Here is a 25,427-nt window from a genome sequence, read left to right as displayed (position 1 = left end):
CCCAAATTGTGGCACGCTTTCCTTCGCCCATCATTCGATGGGACGAACAACAAAAAACGATAATAAACCAAAATACACAACACGGAGTGAGAAACGAAAAACACACCGGATTCACTTCAATCCACACTTTCAGACGAGCGAAAATGCTAGAACTGGAATCATGGCCAAAGATTCCTCTTGTGGAGAGAAGTTTTCGACGACGAGGAAAACTTTCACACCCACCCAGCCTGCCGAACGCATAGCACTGAACTTTTCCAAACTCACTGAATCGAGCAGACACCAGATCTACTGGCTAACTTTGGACCGACATGCACACGAGTTTCGAATCGCAACCGACGGAACAGGCAACATTCTGTGGAGAGGGCGTCAACGTCCTTCCTTCATTTCGCGCCCTTCACCACCCTCAGGTTCGTTCTTTGAGAAACGCTTCCTACATACCATTCGCAGGCAAACGAATTTTTCACCGATAGATCACACGTCGGGTGCTAGTTCGCGGTTGGTGCTTTCTGTTTTTCTTCCCTTACTAATGCTTCAATGCTACTGGCATGTGGCTCCTAGCCTATGCTTCCATCTGCCAGCCACGTTACTTTTTTACGATGGAATGGTTTAAACTTGGGCACTTTTAGAGCAACAGTATCAGTTTTGAAATACATCGTTCACTCCTGCGGACGTCGATGGCTGATGGGATGGTAAGCTGAGTTTTTCGATGCTCGACCAGATACTTTAGTTGAGTTCTTTGTAGAATTGGTAGCAGTAGCCTGAAAAGAGAAAACCAACACAGTTAGATGGTTCAATACATTGAATGAAGCATAGAGCACCTACTAATACTGATCATTTGTGCCATATGACATTTTAATCATAAATATTGTAAGAAACATTTTTCGTTACTAACACCAGCTGTCAATTTAGTTAGAAAAAGATACCTTCAGCGAAAAGACCCCTGAGGTCGGCCATCGACACCGGGTCGAAGTTGTACATAGAGAAATTTTAGACAAATACGGGTGGTTGCGTACAAATAAAAGACTAAACATCGAACAAGCGTTCTCACTAATATCATTCAGTATTTTTTTCTTCCCGCTCATTTGGACGAATCACACATAATAAAATAAAACTCTAACTTAGTTACAGAAAAATTGATTTTGATCTCGAAACTACACTAAACTGATACAATTCAGAATTGAATTTTTCACTTACTTAACTGTTAGTAGAATAGTTGTCTTTCTATGCAGCATTCACTTTAAGTGTAAAACGGAGCAAACATATTGCAAAATAGTTTCCAGTCCAGAAGAAGAAAAAATATTACAAAAACACAAACAAGGAAACATATTCACCACCAAATCCACCACAATCCTATCATTGAAATGCTTAAAACAAGCTAAAAAGAGAGACTGAAAAAAAACAAACGACCTGTAAATGTTTTCACGCTCGAGTGCCTTATTCTGCTAACATCTCTTGCTTCCGTGCCAAGATTATTAACCCAGATAATTGTCCAGTGAATTCCCGTCTGGTACTCCCACTTTCCAGCATGGACTACGAAACTACGATCGGGGCGTTGTGAAGGTTGGCAGTTTCCAACATGGTAGTGTTGAAGAATGCTCGGAAAAGTCTGGCCTGTAATATGGAGGGGGTTTTTTCATGCTATTGCAAAATGTCTGTCTGAACGGTGCACATTTCCGTGTGGAAGCTGATGCAGATGAAGTTTATAACTGTGGCGGTGGCTTTAATATTGTTTTGTAATTTCTTTACATTCTCAAAAACAGAGCTGCCAGCCAACGTTGGCCGCGTGCCAGATGGTTGCTAAATTTACTGAAAATTGATTCCTGCCCTAGATGTTTAACAAATGGAAACTTTTCCGTACGCTGGGACGCGCTGGCTGTAAGAAATATTAATTTCAAGTAGGAAACTATTCCGAGCGAATTTTTTAAACGGCAAAATTGTTCTGCTGTGCTGTTGCCTTTAGTCTACCTAACACTGTGCCCTGCTAGTGTGTCCATAATGACCTTGACCGAAGAGAAACGGAAGTCAAACGAGGGCTAGCGGTTTGACGTTTAATTTTCATAGCAAGTATAGAAGCGCAAAATGGCGAACGCGATCGCGCGGCAAAGTAAATGGGGCAATACAAAATAAATAACTATCGTGTTGCGCGTAACAAAAGGTACATTTCCGCAATCGGTAATAATGGTAATGATTACAAATCGTGCATTCCACCGAATGGGCAGGATGGGGCGGGATTACGTGAAAAATATAGCGCTCCTAACCTGCCCGGATTTTTTCGTTCAACTCCACCCTCCGTCGATTCCATTGTAGTCTCGGATCGGAAAAAGGAAGCCACACGGTGTGCTTCCGCCAAACCCTGCTACCGGGACCTCGTCCAGCGGTGGTATTTGCGGCGCGTTTTGCTGGCGTATAACAATAAACACCAACTCAATCACGAACGAAGGAAAAACCTCCATTGGTTGGGCCAGGACACCAGCCAGCAACCGGCACGCGATTAGTGGTGTGTCCAGCGTGAATTTGTTCATTTTCCCGTGTGCTTATTTTTTTCATGCCTCCCACGCCCCCGCATTTCCCAACCAACCACGAACGGTGGCGCTTTCCCGAGCGATGCCATTGTTGCGGACCGTTCCGAAGCAAACAGCACTACACAACACAAAGGGCGCCCACGATGTGCGCCGCGAAACGCGAGTTTTGCCACGTTTTGTTTGTCATAGGGCGCTTGTCCACACCCCGGCGGTTTCGTTCGTGGTGGAAATGGGGCTATCAGGGGGAGGAAAAAAAAGTATTTACTTTTCCCTGCCGGACGCTTTGACCCTCCAATGGGCAATTGTTTGAAAATCGCTATCTTGGTGTTTTGGATTTCCGTTTTCCCACTGTTGTATCAGGTGGAAGTGTGAAGAATATTAAATGAATTAGACGACAAACAACATTTGCTAACAATTCCAGCACCAAGTTCTCCTACGAATTGCTTCTACCGGATTTCGTTCCACCAACATACTTTTTAATACGTTTACTATTTTTTTATACACGAAAATGTCTCTTTTGCTCAGTTATGAAACAACGTATACCCCTTTCAGATTCCTTTTTCATAACTACGATATCGCAAAATTGTTGAACAAGTTACTGTTACGCAAGGACAAGCTACTGTTACGCTATTGGAATCCAAAATGCTTGTGTATAATTTTTTTTCAATTCTTGTTTTGATCGGTAATAAACACAAGGTGCCTTAAATTGTACAAATATTCAGTAAACTCTAGACTTCCGAGTGCGGTTTGCCGTCGTTGCGATTTATTTGGAGTTGTATCATATTTTTTCGGTTTTTATTCGTTTCCATACTTAACTGCTTCCGAACACGATTTTCAATATCCCATCACTTGGAGTGATTATGTTTTGAGAATTGAGCTTGCTAATAAGTTTAATTTTTGAAATTGAATAATTGAGCAAGTTTGCATGTTTCTATTCTGGTTTAAAAATGTTTACCAAGTTTTTATTTTTATTCATGTTTTCATAAAACTTGCTTCTCCACAGGTGTTTTATCACTCAAAAATGCATTCTTTCTACATTGAAATTGCGATGCACATCAAACAACGAATTTTGTTGAATTTTCTTTGTATAACCAATTTAACAAGTTTTTCCTAGTCCTTTAATTTGACTAGAAGAGGAAAAGTTTTTTGGTAAACTTGTTTCAAAGAGGACAGGGTTTAAAAGCTTCGTCATCACTCAATACAACAGCTATCATGCTATCGTTTCAGATGGCATTAAAACTTTTACTTAAAGAGCTTTCAATCTCAATTAATCATGCTCGTAGCTCTAACATTAATTATACCGCTGTTTTCTGTTGATTCGTTTGGAAGAAAAAAAACTTTCCCTCCAAAACCACCGGCCGGGCGTCGACCGAAATACGAGTGCTGTCGGGAATGATTAGATTCAATTACGGCTGACCACAATCGCTAGCAGGCGAGCGGGTTGTGGAAAAATCAAAAACCGCCCCAATCTTGCCCAAATGCCGTTCGGTTGGTGCTGATAGATTTGTGGTTTTCGATACCGACGGCTCTCTCGCCGGTCCTTTGAATGGAAAATGACCCATTACCCCTGCAGCAGCAGCAGCAGCGCCAGCTTGCCATGGTGCCGGAAGCAGCATCCCCTGCTGGCCAGCGTCCAGGCGGAAGATCCGTTCGACCGAGAATACCACAAAACCGGGACTCTCGACGATACCGAAGGCCGGTCGGAACGCGAGTGTCCTTTTTCGCCGTGCTTGGAACGGTCTTGATGGTGGTTATGGCAGCGCCGATCCCCTTGGGATGTCTTTTAGAGCGTGTAGAGGCAGAAAGAAAAAAGGAATTGAAACTGTACACAGCAACGAACGGTGACAGCTTTCGGCAGCCGCGTAGATTAAAACGCAACTCGGCAAATGCTTGCAGTATCGTGATGGTATCAAACACTAACGCCGGAGGCGAATCCCACCGGTTCCACCACTGGGCCACATCATACGCGGTGACAAGGTGACGCTGGTGACGATGGTCCAACAAGGCAAAAATCGTTAAACCGCGTCCCCGCGATGCAACCGAACTGAAACCCAGATTGTATAACGGGTTTTGGGGCGAACGTTTTGCTGAAAGCATTCGGGGAAGTGCGTCAAAGAAATGTGGTTTGTTTTGTTCCACGCGGAATCTTATATACATGTTTCAACCAATACCATTAACAATTGTCTAGTAATAACATGGACATTCTAAGAAGAAATAAATATACAAGCGTTATTTGTCCTAGTGTGAAATGTTCATCGATCTTTTACAGAATGTTCAAAAGATAAACCTTCTTACTCCGAAGGTTATACTATTATGCTGGATTCCTTAAGAATATAAATTCAAGAAACAGTGAATGTTCCGACTTCCTTAAGACTATAATTTGCTGAAAAATGTATTTGTTTATTGCGAATGCATTGGTCTACAAGTAGTTTTGCTGTTCTATTTGAAATAAGCTTCAAAAATAATTTATAGTAGAAATAATTCATTATTTTCCATGTTACTCGATGCCACAACCTAGGAAGAAATAACATCTTTTTTTCTTGTATTTTTATTTGTGTACAGTGAAAATATATGCTTATCAGAAAAGTAATGGTGTTTCGATCATCGTTTTTTCAAATATGTAAAATATTGTGTTCTTGACATTTATAATTCACATCATATTGTTAGTTACATTACTAAAATGCGCTAATATTGCTACAACATTATTCTAATATTTTGTCTGCTTGAATGATTAAAGGAATTCAAAAAATGGTAATTGTCGCATTTAACAGTTTGTCATTCTATTTATGATAATATCTATTGATTTCATGATCCTTTTATCGACGAAACCCATTTATCAGCCCATTCATTCCAACCATTGAACTTTCGGTTGAACAACCAGCACAGAAAACAATCACCATATTTTCCAATTCATTATACTCGCATTAGCCTTCAATAGCCCATTGAATGCTACGTACAATGCTAGCGTATATTTCTCAACGACACTTACTTTTTTGTGCCATTTAATGTGTTTTAAAATGGTTTTTATTGTATCTTTCCACGTAAGCCACATGAAACGGCTTAACGTGATAACAAGATACCGGCGCTCCGGGGTTGTCGGGGTTTTATGCAACACATCCCATTTGCGCTCGAACGCGATTCTGTGGTTTTTCCACTTGTCACACACTCGCGGAGGCAGGGTGGGCCACACGGGCGGTGACGGGTGGGGACATTCGAGGTGCACAATAGTTGCAGCTCGCGCGGTTGCTAACAACGTGCGACGTCCAAATAAAAACAAATACGTACTCCATGCGGGGCTCGAAATCATTTCGGCGCGCACCGGAGCCCGGATGATGATGGAAGTGGATTTCTGTGGCCTCAAATGGGTTCCCCCCTATGCCCGCTCTGGCAACCTCGTCGTCCGTTCCACCACAATCCGCTCGATGATGAACGAACACGCCGAGTGGCTGAACGCAGGACGGACACGCCGAAGATTTATGTCAGGATTCGTGCTAGCAAAGTATCACATTGGTTGCGCCATTTTCACGCGAATGATATCGTCCTTTGTGCGCGCGGACTCCAGAGAGGCATGGGAGGTGGGAGTGCTATCCGAGATTTGCTAGATTTTGAGCGAGTACAGATTTTTCGCGCTTTTCTTTCGTGTTCCATTTCGCTCGTGATTTTCTGTGCTCAGATTTCCCGTACAAAACGCCATGTTCCGTTCTGCCGCGCGTTCGTTCCTCTTCTCTTATTCGGCTACAGCTTTTCCCAGTTGTGCCGTCGGATCGGATGGAGACAAAAGAGTTAGGATTTGTGTTTTTCGTTCGTTCGCGTTGCAGAACAACGAATCTCCGCGTCGCTAGATTGCTACAAGGATTGGAAATAAACGCAATCACTGGCATGTGGATGATAGTAGAAACCTGCCTTTGCCCTGGAGGGGATCAGTTTTCTTAATAAAGCGACCAGCCACTGCATCGGACGAGGATTTCGAAATGAGCGGCTTTCCCGCTTGCAGCGAAAACAACGTAGTTTTTCGGCGATCCCTCCATTAAAAGCACAGATTTGCGACACATTCCACGACCTTTGTTTGGTGCACGAATTGACGGGTTTGATGTATGGCGGTATTCAATGATTTCTCGCAACACTTGCAAATGAAAAATGCCAAACATTCTTATGAAACACGCCATAGATAGGTGTTTTATCTTTTAAATTGGTCCATGATGGAAACAGAATGCACATTTCAACGTAGATACAAGGAACGATAAGTTTTCAGTTTCACGCGAAAGTTGATTATTATGAAGTCCTAAATATCTTTTAGGAACATCGCCTTCTTGCACGTTTTCCTCAAATGCAATAAATGATGAAGATCTTAGATCATAGACCATGGAGCAAACAAGGGAATAAAATGTATTTGTTTATTTTTCTCAAATTGAGAAAAAGTTGATCAATTTTATTGTGAGTTTATCAAGTTGGGCATTTGAAAAAATTCTCACAACTAAACAAACATTGCTTGTGTACGATTATTCGAATATAAGGGTACAAGAAATTATTTATAGGGTTTGTACATTGTGTAAACTACTATTGAAATATTCGGCTTCCATGTGGATTTGGGGTTTTCCAAGACTTGCGATAAGCATGACTGGCACTCAAAGCCGCAGGAATGCCCTTTTTCGGTGTGATAACGAAGTAGGTTGCACTTCTCGCCCTTCCGAGAGCATTTAGTTTAAACCACAGCAAACACGGCGGACTATCGTTGAGTCCAATCAACGCGCCCCAGCCTTCAACTCGCTCCTACTCGAAGCCCCCCGGTGAACGAGTGACAATTTTATTTCCAACAGTGATTGATGAAAGTCTCAGTTCCGGTTTTTATGCATAACTTTCCACGCCCTCTCGTTCCCCATCACGAGCTAGTGTTTGTTCCAGTAATGGAGTTCTAGTGGCAAGAAGAAAAAAATAGAGAGTAGTACCAAACCCACCGATAAAAGAAGAAATATGCGATGGAATTGGGATTTCACTGCACACTCTCCCACGAGCATGTTTGTTTGGTTTTCTTTGCCCTTGTTTGTAGCCGGATTCGGTTTTCGCCCCGAAAGCGGTCTGGGCGGTTTGACCCATTTTCGTCCGCCGAAAATCCACTCCAAAGGCATCTTTTCGGGCCTCGCTCGTCAACGAGCGGATTATTCATACGTAGGAAAGATTGGAAAGACGTCGGGCAAGGGGAAGAAACCCGGACGAGGGGGGGGCTTGATATCAGTTCGGTTGCAGCCTCCCACCGTCAAAGGCATCCGTGCCGACCCTTGTGTAGGCCGCAAGCAAAATAAAGTGCTAAAATCTTTCGTCTCAAGTCTCTCGCTAGTCCTCGTTCGAAAATCTGACTTGAATATGAAACGGCGTGTGACTGTGTCCGTGCTTTTTTGTGTCTTCCAGTTGTAACTGTTGTCCTGACAGGACAAGTTTGACGAAGGCCAAAATGCGCCGGCCGATGGCACTTGGGGCCGAGGAAAAACGAAGGTCATCGTCGCTCGGGAGAAGCATTAGTTGAACAACATTCGACAGAAGTCGACAAAAGGGAAATATAAATGGAAAATGGTCGGAGGAGGGAAAAAAAATCCCACACACAATCTGTCTACTCATTCTGTCCTCGCCGTCGGCGACGGAATCCTTGAGCCAAGGCATCTGCATGTCATCCTCCCATGTTGACTCTTCAGTGACAGAATCCTAAACATTTTCAGCCCTTTTTTTTCTTCTTTGTTCTATACACATTTTTTTTTCTTTTTGTTAATTTAAATACATCCTCCGTCTGCTTCGTGAGCCTCCACTTGCGACCCTAGCGGCTCCGAATGTGATTATGGGAAATGGGATTGTATTGGATGTGCGAAAGAAAAAACCAGAGGGAAGCCAGCAACGACCGTCCACATTCTGCCGCGTGTTTTTAATCCAACTTTTTCATTCCATCCATTCGAAACTTCAAACACTATGGAACCTTTTATTGCGGGTGCTGGAACGGCCCCAGTACCGTGAACGGAACGAATGCGTAATGTTTGGTTATACTCCTCTAATTTTCAAACCGTTACAACACAAAACTTGACAGCTTCCAAGCTCCGACAGTCAGGGCGGCGTAGGGGGGCGGTTGGGTTTAACAGAAAAAACCGCAAAACCCCAAGACAGAATGTAACAAAGATGACGCTAAGGAAGGCATTCCCACCAAAACGAGAGAAGCCGACAGCCCGGAGTGAAAAAAGTCTAATACAATCCTCTTAATCTTAATTAATTAAAAAGGATCCACCATTAGGCTTCGTGCTTTCATGGGGGAGGGAGATTGGTGGGGTGGGAGGGGTGCGTCTTTTTATCGAAAGTTGCTAATGCCAACCGCTCCGCTGGGTTCGGAGTGTTCACTATATAGGCGCCCGAACAACAAAGTCCCAAGCTTCGTGCAAGTCCTTCGCTTTCTCCGGTGAACTGGAGCATGATTTCATTACGCAACAAAAATGGGTCCATTTTTTTTCGTTCGTTCCTTCCAACGCCCCGGTTTTGCATTACGGGCAAATTTGTCAGCATCCGAATGAAACAATGATGCAATACTGTGTTCTTCCGCAACTATTGTTTGCAGATTGGATGGGTCTTTTGTGTCGTGGTTTTTCGCCCCACCCCGCGCACGAGAAATGTTTTCCTTCACCTCGGAAGGATCCCATTGTGTCGGGCCCATGGTCATGTAACGAGGAGGTTTCTTTGCTTGTTTACTTCACATTTATCCGTCGGAAAAAAGGCCAAATTTCTAGGCTAAGCCTAGAATAATTCTATTACCCAATCATCACCCGACAGCTTTCTCACAAGTTGATATTTTCATTACTCACGGAAAGTCACTTTTATTCATTAGGAAAAGCGTACCATTTCCCACGACAGCACCGGTACGAATACGAAACGAGGTACGTGTAATCTGGGTGGCTGGATTATTTGCATTTCCACCGTAGCGGTGCGGGTTTTGAGCGAAGGTCAGCCAGGTGGAAAGAAAATGATAATTTCCCTGAAGCTGATTTAATAATTTTCGCAAAAAAATATTTGCATTTTAAGGCGTCCAAGGTTGGGTTGCGATGGTTCTAGGAGCTAGTCCTTGCGAAGCAGCAGAATATATCCAATCAAAACCAATCGAACCCTGGGTGGGTCGTTCAACGAATGATCTAACGTTTGTTGCAAAAGGAAAATTCCCTAGAAACGGGCGGAATTGTATCCATCTCTCACTAATGTAACCTTTTTCCGTTTGTTCCTCCCCCCCGCTTTCGCGATGGAGCGATTGTGAGCGCTAATTTGTCAAAACCCCACCAAAAGAATAACCATCTGGCAGAAGAAGCTTTCCCTCCGTCTGGCAACTCGGGCGTCGGCCATTAAACAACTTTCTCGCTCGACCCGGAGGCCCTCTTCCCCGGAGGGCACGTGGTTTGCGTTCGGTATAAATCAATTTGACACCGCAGCGAACCCCCGACGGGCCACGGAGAGATGCGGGTTCCCTGAAACCCCGGTCGCTGCCGGGGCGCTTCGATAGTTTTTCGCACGGAACCGAAATTTCACCACAAATATTTATCTTGATCAACAGTTCCGGTGGCGCGCGCAGGGAATTCTTCAAACCGCAACCGAAGACGGAAAATTTCAAAAACAGTGTCGCTCTTTTAATGAGTTCAGACCAAGGAGGCTGGGAGATCGGGGTTCCTCCGTTCCCCATCCGACCGATGCCTTGACTAAACTGTGTCAACACGCTCCGGTTTCCCCAATTCAAGGCCCGGACGCTGTGGTGGGATCTCCCTGAGGACGCGAAAGAAGCCGAGGAAGGGGGAGCGTCCCGGTGGACGGGGTGCGGTGGTGTGTGTACGTGTGCACGCATCCAAGCAGCAATGAATGAGCGGCGTGCGGTAGGATAAATATAAATTATAACTTTGTATGTTTGTTTGCGCAGTCCCGGGACGACCAAGGCGGTAAGCCCTGGAAAATTGGAAAATGGATTCCTTCCTAATGCGACGATACGACGGCGGTCGGCATCTTCGGGTCGCGGCAACCCGGCCACGGGTTTGGAAATATTGGGGGCTCTCTGGCGCATGGGGCAGGCTTTGGCTTTTCCACTTTTCACGCTCCAGTTTGGCTCCCTGTGTACTTTTCCTTTCTTTCTGCCCTTTCCCCCCAGGACGAAGCTTAACGCATTTTTATTCCACACGAACGAGCTTTGGGCAACCCTCACACATGCGGCTCAAGGGGAAAATCACACCGTTCCGAGGAAACTCGAAAATCCGTTCCGGAAAACCCGACGCTACCCGGCCAGTGTTTCTGTGGCTTGCGAACCACGATTTATATAATCGCATTTTCCACACGCGCCGCCGGCAGCCGGAGGATCGGTCCGGGGACCGGGGAAAGTCAGACAAGACATGCTCAAACAAAAAAAACAGACCTCAATAAGAGGATCCAGCTAAGGAAAGGGAAGCACATATGCGGCATTAGGCAAATTTCTTTTTCTTCCCGTCAAACTTTTCCAATCAAATCACACGTGGAAATCGCTTCTTTTTTCCGCACGCCGCCAGAAATGATGCCGCTTCCGGGGTTCCCAAAGCCCCGTCCAGTGGCAGTGCAATATGATAGCAATATTTTACATAATTAAGAGGCTTTGGTGCGCAACTTTGACCCACGCCAGTTGAGTTCGTCCAACCCCCGAAACGGCGAAAGCGTAAGCTCCTTCCGGTGTATCATATCGTTGCTCCAAGTGAAAGATTAGAGGCGCTTAGGTTCACACCTCATTGGGGCTTAGTCCACGTGAGGAGCGCCATCAGCGCAAGCAGCCGGGAAGCCCTCCATCAGCCGACCGTCGAACGGGCCCAAGACGCCCGTTAATGTTTGATGTTTCAGGCCCGCGAGTGACAAAGCCGCGAGCCGCTTCCAGCAGGTTCCGCGGAAAAGACAACCCCAATTGTGCGACGCCCCTCCGCGTGCCGCTCGAGCGCCGGTGCTTATGAAGTCAAACCGAACTTTTCCTCCACGGTACTTGGAACGTTCCCGGAGCGTGTAGAATAACTCTCGACTGACGACGATGGCGTACAGCGTACCACGAACCACTCGTGAAACTTTTGGAGCGCGGCAAATTTTGAAGCACTCGCAGTGCCACCTTCGCGAGCACTGGCACGCCCACGTCCTACACACCGAGGCGTTCTAGTGCGCGCCTGGAGGACCTCTAATTAAATGGAGGGAAGCAATTGACTGGAATTAAAATGGTGGTACATTGCCATTAGCAAACAGTGCCGTTTGTCGGCGTACGGTGTGGAAGAAATCATTCTACGGTTGGCAAACGCCAAGGACAAGTTCTGCCGCTAAACGAAACCAATTCTTGGAGGCGGGATACAAGGCTTAAGACTAGGAATTACAAGTTACTAGAACTATTTACCAAGCGTTCTATTCAATTGGGGCTCATGATTCAGTTTCGATTTATTCCAATTTTTATAATTGTGTTTATATTATTTATTCAATCACCAATAACAGAAATTTATGTTTAATTAACTAGCATCCTTCACTTCTTATGAAATCTGACAAAATTACGACATTTATACGGAAATGAAACAGATTGATTTAGTTTGGAAATCTCCATTAAACTAAGTAAAAAATATTTCTACATGGATGATTTAGTTTTCTCTTTTAATTTTCCGATAACATTTTTTTTTTTTTATTTCAATGTCAATTATTTGTTCAACCATATTGGCTGGATAATTTGGAAAATAAACTGCACAAAGTACTTCCAAATTTAGTGGTTTACACGATAAAATAACAAATTTCTTTAGCATATTTCTCGAAAAGGAATCAACGGTCGTTATTAAAATCATTACATATTTCGAACTCTTATTTTTATTTATTTAGTGTTTCAAAAAGCATTTTTCACTAAATTTAACCTTAGTTAGCTATTTCATCTATTTTTGTAAACAAGTAAACACTTTATCCGACACCTAATTGTTTTTCTGTTTAACTTGAAAATAGATTTTTTTAACATTAAATGAAAAGTTCAGATCTGGCGAAAAGCACGAACTATTTTCTGTTATAAATAAAATTCCATATGGTTTCTGTACCTTTTTTCAAATAAGTCATTTACCTTTCATCTCAATAATCCAGCATTACACGCATACAACCTGCATGTCTACACTTGGTTCCAAAAACTTTGATGTACTTTATTTGAAGATTCTTAAGCTAATCCTTCACATAAGATCTAACTAATGGGTTTTTCTTGAGTTCTAGTTCTGTTTCTCGTTTTCAAAACCATTTCCAGTAAGGTAAGTATCACCATCCTGGAAGATTTCTCTACGCAACGCACGGAAAAGCTTTAGTAATTCCTCGGCAAACCAGATTATTCCCGATTACGAGAGCACGCCGATGAATATTGATTGATTTTGGGACGAATTGAACGATCCAGATTCCATCGCGATTGTTTCCCGCACCGGCGGCGCCGGAGGAGGTTCGTTGGTAGCAAACAACGGGGGAGTGGAAAAATGCTAACGAATTAGTGCGGCGAAAAGACATGGCCCGTTTTTTTTCCCCACCGAAACAGCTCCCGGGATGGATTTTCCTAGCGGAAGACGAACGAAAACGGATGCCAGCCAGCCTCGCCGTTGCTCTGGCAGCGATTAATTCGATTTATCATGTCAAGCCATGCTCGTACATTGTGTTGTACGCCGGGGCTCGGCGCTCTGCTTTCAGGACATATTGAATCGAATGGATCATCCAATCGACAAAAAAAAACACAGACATCGTCGCCGTCGTCGTCAAATCGTCTAACGCTCGTTTTGTGGCATCGCTGTCAAAAGTGTTCTGCCATCGAGTGGGAAACAGATTCCGATTCCATTCTGCAACGGTCGCACTCCATTTCGGGAACGCGGAGGAAAAGGTGGAGTCGGGAGCAAATTTCCAACGGTAAGGAATGTAGAAAACGGACACGGACTGGCGGGTTTTTCCATGTTCCGAAGATCTCCATTTCGCACACTTGTCGTTTTTTTTTTTTTCATCCCCAGTACAACCTCCGGCGAGCGTTGCAAGTCCGTTGTTTTCCCACGATCTCGAACACGATAGTCCGATAGTCTATTTTGCGAAGTGGTGGTGGTCATCGCACTGGTCACCATTATGCGGGCAGCCAGTACATTGGGAAATGACACAACAAACAGACCAACAAAAAAATAAAAAAAAGAAAGTATAATCAAACGACCGACCACCCGGCGAACTTTTGCCGTTGCAGTTCGGGTAACAACGAATCATCTTCACGCCAACCGTCACAAGCACACAACCGACGTGCGCCACTGGGAGTGGGGGGACCCTTGAGGGTGGACCGACAGACGCAGCCACTAAGAGCGGGTTGATTGAAACAAAAATGGCACTCTGCAGCCAACCATTACCGGGCACCACCACTCAGCACAATTAGATTCGCTCGAGTATTGGTGGAGCCTGGAGGAATTCAATTTTGCTAGATTCTTTGCCCCGTTCCGTTCCGTACCCGGTTTGCTTATTTTTATTTTCTATTTTTCCCAAGACGAAGCACACGACGAAGCGCGCTAAAGTGTGATTCCTCTCAGCTGGCGTTGTTCAGGCGCCCTTCCAACCGGTTCGCCACCCCTTTGGCCAATCCACTCGGGACGCGCGTTGCTTTAATTAGAATTTTATTTGAATGCTACTCTGATGTGTCGTCAGCTCGCGCCTTTCTGTCGGGTAGGTCCTCCGTAGCTCACTTCGTTAATGTCCCGCCTACCTCGAACACGTTGTTCGTGTAATGTGGCTAAATTTCCCGGAAGCGCTGAGTTGTGTGGTACAAAAGACGCACATCGCTTCTTTTCCCCCGACGAAAGGAAAGGAAAAAACAGGGCTTCCCTAACGGACTGGCTGCACTCAGGCAAAGTTTATATCATTACTACACAAGCACCCACCGAGCATGGGCAGAACGAGAGCCTCTGGATCGAGAATTCTAGCACCGTTTTGCTATCCAACCCGGCTGCGGTAGCACCTTTCCGCTGGAGTGGCGTCGAGCAGCGGAACGTGAGAAAATTGCCAAATACTCGTGGCAGTCCAACCAACACCATCTCGACGGTGCAAGATGCTTTCCATTCGCTCCGTTAAGTGAAGGTGCTCTTTTTTGCTTTCACCAACCGTTCCGCTTGACGGCGTACGAGCAGCGACGCTGGCTGGTCGGAACGGTACGAATCGGAAACGGAACCGGAAACTGTACTGGCCGCTTGGAGAGGGTAAATTGAAATGAACTAATTAGGCAGCCGAAGGGCCCCCGCCAGGGCACGCTATTTATGAAAATGGCAAAATGAGTGAAGAAAATCAAATCAAATGAATGTTAACCTGCTAGGGCTTCGCAAAAGGTGGTTCCCGGCAGCAAGTGGTGGTGCGGTAGTTTAGAGACCTCACGCCGGAGCCACCTGCACACGTTCCCGAGGCTTTCGATTGAATTGCAGATTTTCCTACGGTCCCCGGTCCGGCGACAGCTGTGCTTTTCCGTCCCCCTTTCCGGTGACCGAAGGGTGTGCCTGGGTAATTTGGTGATGGTTTCGCTGCCGACACCCGCTCCGAACAGTTTGTCATTGTTTTAGGAAGTTTCGGTGCGACAAATTCGTCCGCCAGCGGTGTCGGGAGGTTGACTGCCAGCATGATTATATTAAACCTGGGTTTGGGTTTTCCAGCCCGGGTGGATATTGATTGTTTGAAAGCCAACTTTCGCAATCTTGTACGCATTTAAATTTTCCATTCCATGACACTCCAAGCTGATGGCGAGGTATACGTTGTTGGTATTAAATATTTTTCTACGATATCTTAGTTAATTAATTTGGGAGTTCACTCAATTATTTCACTTTAGAATCCTGTTTGGAGTTGATAATTAGTAAACCAGCAATCACAAAATTTACAGGAATATGCTGTTTTTTTATTTGGAAAGGAATTTTTAATTTTCAAGTAAACAAAATAGTTTACATGAAAGTTAGTTCTTATGTATCCTTTCCATTTAGCAATAAAACCCAATATCAATCTTTAAATAATGCGTCATTGCAAACGATAAAAGAAACCCGGAACATTCAATAATATCTAGTATATCATGACAGGCAGCTATAAACGATACAGCAGGCTTATAATAAAGCGAACACTACCCAGTCCGCAAGAATCAGTCGGGAGCTTTAATATTTGTATGTATTGTCCTATCTGTACACGGGCGATTAGCTCACTCTTCTCCCCTTTCATTCCTCTCCAACACCCCTCTCCCACAAAGTTGATGAGGCGAGATTCTCATTTGGCTCATTCTGCGTCGTTCTCTGTTCCAAGCGTCGAACGGCGCAATTAAAAATAAGCTTTACTACTTTTGTCTCGGTTTTTATTTTTTTCCCTCGCTTTCACACCTGCAGCAGGGTACCCCCTGCGATTTACGATGTGTAAATATGTATAGGTTAGCTTCAATCATTCGTTCGCACCAGCAGACGCACACCAACAGACGCGTACCGCGTTTCTGGATTTCTCTTCATTCTTTCATTCGTTTCCAGTGCGTTCACATGCGTGCGATATGATTTTAATATACTCTTCAGTCTATCGCTGCTAGCCGACGCGGTAGCATGCCATAGATGGCAGCGGAATATCATTCCTTTACACGCTTTATTAAATGTCCGTATCGACCATGAAAACACGCTGCGGTCTCAACCGTACACTTGCCACGCGGTATATACCTTTTCCATGTGTCATTCTTACCTTTCGGGTTGCTACCGCCGCAATACCAGTACAGAACATTTTAACTAGAACAAAATTACAAATGATCTTCGCTCGGATAAAACTGTTTCCTAACGTTTCATTATGTTTCTTGCAGTACCTTACAGTCAAGGACAAAGTTTTAGTTAATTTTTTGAATGCAAAAAAAAATTAACGTTTTATTAATTTTATTTATATTGGGTGAAGGCAGCCTCGGAGACGAAAGTGGTGCAAGTAAAAAAGTTGTAATTTATTGTTAACCAAAACTTTGTCGAAGACCGCAAATAGCTATCTTCAACCGTTTGCCCGTTAGAGCCGAAAAACTGTTTCCCTTTGGGTCACGAACAAATCGATTACATCAGTATGTCGTCAGATGATGCACATTCGATTTCTGAAACAAAAAAAAAATACTGAAAAATTCTGTATTTGGACTTAGAATTTTTTTTTGTGATGTCTGAGCGCATCAAAACGTATTTTATATTGGACGCAAGAACGGTGATTGTTGGAGCCAGCGATGGCCTAACGTGTATAGTTTGCTATTTTCAGAAGGAAGGAACGGGATCGACACGCGACGACATCGCACCGCATAGAAGACCCCCGCCGCATGCATGCATGGAAGAACGTGTGCGCAAATCGGACGGAGCACGCATAGCCAACCGACTGGGACTGCATCGTACCAGCGCTGTGGACATACTGCCGAACAGACACGCGCGATAGATTCAGGAAGTCAAGCTGGCTAAGGAAAGAAAGAAAGAAGAGATGAGACAGAGAAGAGGCGCGAACGGTGACCGAGCCACGGGTGCACGACCACCAACGCAGAAGTCAATGCGAAGCAATCGCGGGGCGTGGCTGGTCAAAGCTTACGCTCCGAGCTTTTTTTCAAAGCTTTGCCAATTCCTACAGGGCATGAAGGCAGAACCAAAATGGGGCCAGCTAAAAGGCCACTTTTTCACTATGGTGAGAAAGCTTTCACCAGTGAGATTTTGTGGCACTGGGTAGGCTCGCTGTCGGAAGGATCCGCTGATATGAATCCTTAAATGGCTACGAGACATGCTCTGTTCTTATTCTAGAAGTCCAATTATAAAGTATCTTAAGTACAAAGTAAGCATTTCTGAAAACATTAGCTCTGTGGATGATTTAGGTGAACGTATCAATTATCTTCAGTGTTTACGGACCACAATGAGAAATTATCTAACTTATCAATCTTTTGAAATCATTTTTCTTTAAATTGAAGACTTAGAAGATGTACACACAATAGTAGCAAAGGTCATGTCGTAAAAACAGAGAAGGAAAACAACCACATTATTTGAAGAAATGTTTATACATCTATCCAGTGAAACCTCCGTCTGATTGTATTATGAAATCATGAAAAAAGTTCTTATTCTTCTTACAAGCAACCATTACCAATAAGTATAAAGGTGGTTGGGAAGGAATGGATAATTTAAAAATCACAGTCAAAAAATTAATTGTTTCTTGACCTAGTAAAGGTTCTGGTTACAAGTAACTTGCAACGTTCTATGTACTCTTCGACTTGGCGTAATAATTGTCTTGGTCATGCCTGCCCGTTAAAGCTTTACCAGACACTTTATCTGTGCATACGTGGGTAGTTAGCCCTCTTATAGAGGGGAGGGTCAATTCTGTTGGTTGTGAACTCGGCTGTCGCGGACCCCCCCCAGATCTATGTGTATTGGTATTGTTTATAATAATTTTGAAATATTTAACAGCTTAAATAATATTGAATAATTTGCGAAAAAAAAGTCTGAGCTAACGTGAAGACAAACTTAAAAATACAATGAAATTGTGTAATGAAATTTACAATATTCGTAGTTTTTGTTTTTGAGAATAATATGAATTTGATAATTAATGAATAATTTGGTGTTGTGTGACCCAGTTGACTTAGCGTTGCTGATTTATATTGTTTTACATAATACGATTATTTATTCATTTTTCAATGAACGTAACAAATATTACGAAACATGAGTATTTGTACATCAACTACACTGTTGGAAACACTTTTTCCTGCCAAATGAATAACCCCCTCTTCTTGTCTGAACATCGTAAGAAAAATTTGTTTTACACCATGAAAGATACCTCACTTGCAAAACATCGTACGCCGCTCCGCCATTATCTCATATGAGACGCGAAAACACATTCACACCTTTTCGCGCCGAACACAAAAGATACACTTGTTAAGCAAAACATATTTGTTATCCCCGAGCATGATCGTTTTCCCCCGGTGCACGGAAAACACGCGCGACTGCTCGCATTACTTTTAATCTCCCTTCGCTCAACCGCACGCTGAAAGCGGCAGCTTTCAAATTAATGTATGGCCCATCGGCGGCGCAGGGAATTGAGAAAATAATTAGAAAATATGCTAAGATTGCGGCATTACTTCAACGAACACAGCATTCCGGCGAATTCGTTTCCCGGGCGGCCCTTTCACGCACGGCGCCGGCACGGGCTGAAGTTGACGGGAAGGGAGGACGTACGAACTTTGTCTTTTCCGACATGTAAGTCGACCTCTGCTTGATGAAGACGAGATTGTTGACATTCATACGCACAACAGCGCTGTTTAGGCGAGGGTGTGGCCAAAAGCGGCCGTCACCGTTCATTTTCCATCTTTTCCAACAGCTGAAGTTGGCGCAGCAGTGGCAGCACATTAGCTATGACAACGCCATTATTTGCGTTTTATGACACTGTTACAAAGATAAGCCAATGCCCTGCGATGTCCACGTTCGGTGTATGCGTGTGTTATGCAAAACATTACGTGAAGCATACCGTGATTTGTTCCTCCCCCTAGTTTTCACCAGCAAGCAATGTAAAAAGTCGGACGCAAAGCATAACGCGAGTTGACAACGGATGAATAAAATCAAGGTTTTTTAAAGAATAAAATATACGACCTCCCATTCAAGCCATCTCGATGTGATAAGACAAACAATAAGCGAATCGAAACATTTCTTACTTGATGCTAGTGAAGCCCAAAAGATGTTGCTCTCGAATGTAACGCCGTAATCGTCCGTGAATGGAAGCTCGATTTAATTAAAGTGCCCCATTGCTCAAACGCCACCCGCACGCGCGGCTCCGGAAAAGCAGCGAGCGCAGCCGCTGGTGTCGGGAAATGTCTTTTCCTTCTTTTTCCGGCAATGAAATGAGCACCAACAATAACAACTAAAAAAGCATCTGCCAATCAAAAAGAAAAACACGGACGCGGCAGGAACTAACCGCCCCCGTGCGCGCTATCGATGGCTCACTAAACAGCCAGCTGGGAAAGCGGAAACAGCCAGCTTAGCGTTGCGCCTACTCCCTCCCTCCCCCCTTCCCCCAACCCTCCCTCAAGGCTTGGGTGGAAGGAAATTAAACGAAAACCATCACACCGGGACCGGCGGAAGAAACTCATCCGGAGAAAAGTCAACAAACAAGTTTTTCCCAACATTTTTCCTTCCTCCTGTTCCGTTTGCTGACGGGCGCTTTCGCATTATTTAGCATTCGCCCGTTTGTTTCGTTCACTTTCCCTGGAAGCGCATGAGATACAATTTGCACCGCCCGAAGAACGCGTTGTACGCGTGTGGAAATGGATGCTTTTGATAGCACTTTTGCCAGAATTTCACCGTCACCCGCCCTATTCGTTCCTTATCGGACGAACTTTCCCCGCAACCACACCAAAGCGGCAACGTTCGTCCGCGCACAGACAGACGATCGCGACGGTACGCACCAAGGTTGGGCGCACGTGATGGTAAATTTAAAAGCATCATTTCGCTTCCACAATTTCTGCCGCGTGCGTTCGGTTTTCCCAAAAGCATCATCGCCGAGCGACGAGCACTTTTAAAGCGTCGCTTACGTGGAAGTCTGCACAGAAATTGGACCTTCCAGCAGGAGGAGAAGGAGGGGGACGGGAGGGGAGGAATTTTGACGTTGTAGATGGTGACAAAAAGTTTCCTCTTCACTTTCATCCCTTGATGCTTGGTTGTTTTTACGCCAGCAGGCACATGATGGGTTTTCTTGCGTGATCTACCGGAGAAAATTATCTACCATTCTAGTGAAACCAAAAAAAAAAAAAAACTAGAAAAATGAACGAAATCTGCTCCATCAAATGATTGTGTGATTAGTTTACTTTCGCCTTTTCCCACCTTTCGACGCCACGGTGCGATGCAACGAATGAGCTTCGTTTTCCGTTCCGCCTGTCAACGGTCGATTGGCAATATGTTTTCGGAGCGCCGGTGCGATATGCTTTTATTTTCCAATAATGAAGCAAAAACGAAGCGCACCATGATGGCAGGCGAAAAGAAAAAATCCAAAAGATACATAAATTTCACATCCACAAACCCTCGAACACGCTCGACAACCGCCAGCGCTGAGTGCCGGCAACATCGTCAGTGGACCATTAAAAATTAATTAAACCCTGTCATCACCGTTGCAACATTTTTCATTACACCGCCTGTTCGTGTTCGCGAGAAGTTGGGTTGTTCTTTTCCCACTTTTGCATTTTATTTAATTTTTCCATTTCAAAAACAAAAAAAGGACACCAACCAACCTGTCCTTCCTGGAGTGGAAGTCGCCCCTGAGGGCGGGACGGGCGGAGATTGTTGTCTGACGGGTGGCATGGGTATTTCTTTTCGCGGTTTTCGCTACCTTCACCCTCCCCTCCCCCCCGGGCCAGTTGGAAAACTGTCATTGAAGCAGAATCGAGTTTCACCGAGCTCACTCTCACGCTTTGTCGTTAATTAAAGCGTTTCTTGTTGCCCACAAATAATGAAGCACGATGTTAAGAGAAAGTTGTTGTTTCATGTAATTCAAGGTAAGTTATCTAAGGATAAACTTTCGAAGGTCGCAACAAAGCAAGGTTCCTGTAGAGGTGAATAAAAATGGTGAAAACCCATTCTAAACCGCGGGCAAACTGTCATCGAGTTGTGTACGATACTTCATTCCGATATCATATTTCATTCCTTAAGAAAGTTTTCAAAAAAAAAAATGTTCCATACAAAATGTAACCCAAAATTCTGTTTAAAACAAATAAATCAACCGTTTTGCGCCGTGAGGCAGATATTTACCCTTTTTTGTTTTCCTCCGGAGCGTTATTTTTCCGGGCTGCTGCTCTCCGCCGAACAAACCCCGCTGTAAGGTACAATCAACCGCAATCAGTTGCACTGAATTTCACTACGTTTCTATTCACCATTCACCGAGGGCTTGTCTAAAACACTCGGCCATCCGCCCGTTTAGATTCAACACTGGTTTACGCTTGCTTTTTTTCTTTTCCTTTCAGGATACATATTTTATGGTACAACCTTCCAACATTCTTTTCGATTCATTTTTTTTTTGTTGCTCGGTTGTACGTCGGTTGTCGTTTTTCCTTTCCTCGTAGCACCACATCTGCAAAAGGAAATGGATACGGTTTTAGGGTCGCACGGTGCGAATTCATCCTTAATAAACTTTAACCACTGGCTGGAGTTATGTGGCGGGGATGGATACCATTTGTTTTGTTGCTCCACTGAAAATATCCCTCCCCTCCCCCTCCCCCACCTTAGAACCCCCTTCCAAAAAACACCACCTTCATGGCTTCATCACCGCACCGGTGTACTCCCGTGTGGAAAACTTTTCATTCGGTTTGCTTGTTACGTTTTTCATCCTGTCGTGCTCGCCAGTGTGAGTCAAACGGAAACGATAAAACACGGTTACCCGCACGGACAGGGTTGGTTCGGAAAAAGTTGCTGCCAGAAGCAGCATTCCACCACCGCCCGACCGGAATGCTGACCACGGGCAACGTTACCGATGTACGGAGGTCCGGCAACCAAACGGTGCAATCACGCTAAACGGTCCATGGAAATAAAACGTCCGCACGGGCAAATAGTTGAAGGGCCGCGAGGCTTCCGTGTTGTACTAGCGTGCCGCTGCCCTTCGAGTGTCCTTTCTCGAACATTTATGGAATCGCGCCTCCCCGACTCCCTTCGCACTTAGGACCGTTTGAGGATGCGTGCGAGCCTTGTCGATGGAACGGTGCTGATAAATTAACGCTTTCAACATAATCCTGCCGAGCCGGAACTCACTCCAACCCCCCTCCGAGCTCCCTCACTAGAAGTTTGCGTAACGGATATACTTGGCCACACTGTGGGGTGCGTCTGCCTGGCTGGACAACACTCCCCGGTAGTTACTCCACACGGACGATTCCACCACACTCCACGGCCACGCACGAGAACCAGAAGCGATAGTTTAACCCGCTAGCGAACGTCGGAACACTCGAAACGCTCGCCAGCTGGACAAAGCCTTCGTCGAACAACTGTAATCGCAGGATCGTGAGAACCAGCACCGACCGGTTGGGCACACGTACGCCTAAACAAGCACACTCACACCGCACCAGAACACACGACACGCACGGACCGGAACGGCTCGATCTGTAATGGCGACCTGGTCCGTTCGCAAAAACCCCGCTGAAGTAAAGAAGATACCGAAATGTATCGCCTGGACTTTGCTCCACCGAATCCCGTACCACGCACGACCGGGGAAGCGAGCAGCGGGGGAGGTGGTACGGGATCCAGCATCCAGCGAATGTTGTTTGGTACACACTTGACTGACAGCTTCGCCCATTAGGCAGGCACGTTCTTCCGGATGCGAGCGCACACAACGACGGCCCCACTTCAGAACTCGCACGCAAACCGACCCTGGCGGGCGGTGAGAGGCCGATCACTACACCCCGTAAGCACCGAGTCAGGCAGCATCACTACACGCGTAGTCGGTGGAGTTCGGGAACGGCAAATCAGATTGCTTACTCGCCAAAGTGGTCCTTTTGTGATCGAAGTTTTCCTTTTGAATCGACCCCCACTACTCTCATATTCGGAGAAGCGTGGCGGGATGCTGGAATGCTGGTTGGAACGGAACACTCTCCGGCTGTGTCAGGGCTGTCAGTCGGTGCCATTAGGCTTGCTGACTTCTGAACGAGGCTGTCACACCAGCAAAGGCCGGACAGACACACGGCTAGCACTTCCCGCACGGCGTTTTCCCCAACCCCATCGCACTGACCTACAACACGCACCTACGCACTACGTCAACCCGGAACCACCATGTGGTCCGGGACCGTCCAGGAACAGGTTAGATCGGACAAACTCCCGGCCCGAACGGATGCTCTACGCGCCGCGATACCGTCGTTAACGTCTAACGTCTGTCGAACGGAGACGTCACACCGAAACTAAGCCGAAAAGCCTGACCCTCGGAACGGCCAGGATTCTCTTCCCGTCACGAGGTGAAAAGTGCCCGACGGTGCCTGTGTCCATGCGGGAACTCACCGCTCGCCGAGAGAGTGAGAGCGATTGCCGCTCCCTGCGAGAGCCATGAGTGATGGAGCAGAAAATATGAAATTTCCACGAACCGCTTTCCCAACATGATCCACCGCAGCACACCAGCGGATTGGGGAGCGTAGAAAACGGTACTCAACTGCACTGTCCTTGCCCTTGTGCACCGCAGCGCCACACACGCACACACACAAACTCGCTCCTTCCATCCGGGGGTGGTGGCCCGTCTTTTTTCCAAAACAAATCCCGCTCACAGGATCAACGCGCGTCCAGCATCCGTGCGAACTCGGAGCAAATTCTCTGCATTGAACCGCTTCGCTCTCATAGAACCCAGCGAAGGGAGTGAAAATTTGACACTCACCGGGGGGGAGTAGCGGTGGCTCACGAAAGAGGTGGCGACCGTCGGAAAAGCCTGGTTCGGATTTTTCCTGGCCTTGTTCCGGAGTGCCGCGCACGCGCCTTGCTCCTCGGGCGATTTCGATCGGCTTTCCAGCTGTCAACGAAGGAATGCGCCGGATGGGGCAACTGTAGCGCCATCTGGTTGTCAAGATAGAAGCGACGGAAAACGTCCCATTTAAACGATTCCAGCTCTACCGTCGACTGACAGAAAGAAGGAAAACCCTCGCGAAAAGTGCATGTTATTTGATTTTAGGAATGAAATAAAATGTTCTAATATTTGAGTAACTCTTTTAAAAACTAGTTGGTTCTATGTCTTTTCCATTGAAATTGATTGAAATGACAATAATCTGATTAAGGTTGGAATGATTTTTTTTTTTCAAAATATTTTCTGCATTCGGATATTTAAGCTTTTGATGGATAAAGTCAATATATTAAAAATAATAATAAAGGATTTAAACTTCAACAAACAACTAACACGCTTATCTTAACCCTAGAATCCAAAAAGCGATCATTTTGACTGCAACGTAAGTTTTGATTTAAAAAAATCCAAACAAACTTTTATGATAAAATTGTCGATTTATCTATACGATCAGTTCCGAGAAGTTGAACACCCGTAGAACGCTTTTGGCGGTCTTTTGGTTTTCAACATGCTGTAACTCAGAAATTTTTGAAGATTTTTCCAATTTCAAAACGGCAGCTTTTTGTTGACTATGGTTTGGCGTTTTTGGAGTTTTATTACTCCCTCTCAATCATTCTGATTTTGAAAATTATGTTTTTTCCAATAAAAACTGACGTCATAAATTGACCTCAAAGATCAAAAATAGCACCAATTTCTATTGTACCGCCCGCATAACGCATCGAAACGCTAGCGTATCGAATAATTTAGCAAAACATAAAAGAGAAAAAAAACCCATGCAAAATTTTAAAAAACCCACAACTTTCGCTAAAACGAAACGAATCAGAATATGTTATGGATGTAATAAAGTTTTTACTAGGAGCAACAATTAAAATATGTTCCATTTTTAATCGATATGATTAATAACCGTTTTAAATAGCTCTCTTGGGAGAATGTTACTTCAATTCGGTTTCTACTATATTGAAACCATTTAATCTTTCTATCCCATGTACCATTTAGTTTATTCTCAAAACTTTGAATGCTTGATTTTTCCAAACAAGCCCCAACAGAAACCGGCTTCCGTTTCATAATTCCAGATGCATGCCGAGCGGTATTTGCCCGGTTGACCCTATTTTCCCCTTACCATAGCCGTATTTTGCACCCATTCCCAGACAGTAAGGGAGGAAAAATCCTGACCGAAATGTAAGCGTGCTAATTCACTCCCGTTTGCGTTCATTATTCATCACCCACTCCACCCCGTTTGTTGACACAAAAGACTTGAGAAAACGTTGAAAGCCGTTCCCACGTTCTCAACAGTGCGCCTAACGCGGTGCGGTCCCCTGTCTACGGGTTTTCTTCCCAAAGCCGACCACCAAAATCTAAGACCGTATCCTTTTC

The 25,427-nt window shown here is 45.0% G+C and overlaps 1 long non-coding RNA gene across 2 annotated transcripts; it reads right to left on the bottom strand.

Moving 5' to 3' along the window:
* Positions 1-314: 314 nt before the first annotated feature.
* On the bottom strand, positions 315-23,401 carry LOC131258829 (uncharacterized). Of its 2 annotated transcripts, none has more exons than XR_009178109.1 (3): positions 23,260-23,401; positions 21,284-21,602; positions 315-758 (listed from the first exon to the last, which is right to left on the bottom strand). It is a non-coding gene; the product is annotated as an uncharacterized LOC131258829 (long non-coding RNA). The 2 variants fall into 2 exon arrangements; XR_009178108.1 differs by having other exon boundaries at positions 23,247-23,397.
* Between the last annotated feature and the right edge of the window lie 2,026 nt (positions 23,402-25,427).

The sequence above is a fragment of the Anopheles coustani genome, chromosome 3, assembly GCF_943734705.1.
Source record: "Anopheles coustani chromosome 3, idAnoCousDA_361_x.2, whole genome shotgun sequence".
In the NCBI taxonomy this organism is placed as follows: domain Eukaryota; kingdom Metazoa; phylum Arthropoda; class Insecta; order Diptera; family Culicidae; genus Anopheles; species Anopheles coustani.
This window is presented reverse-complemented; position numbering and strand designations above follow the sequence as displayed.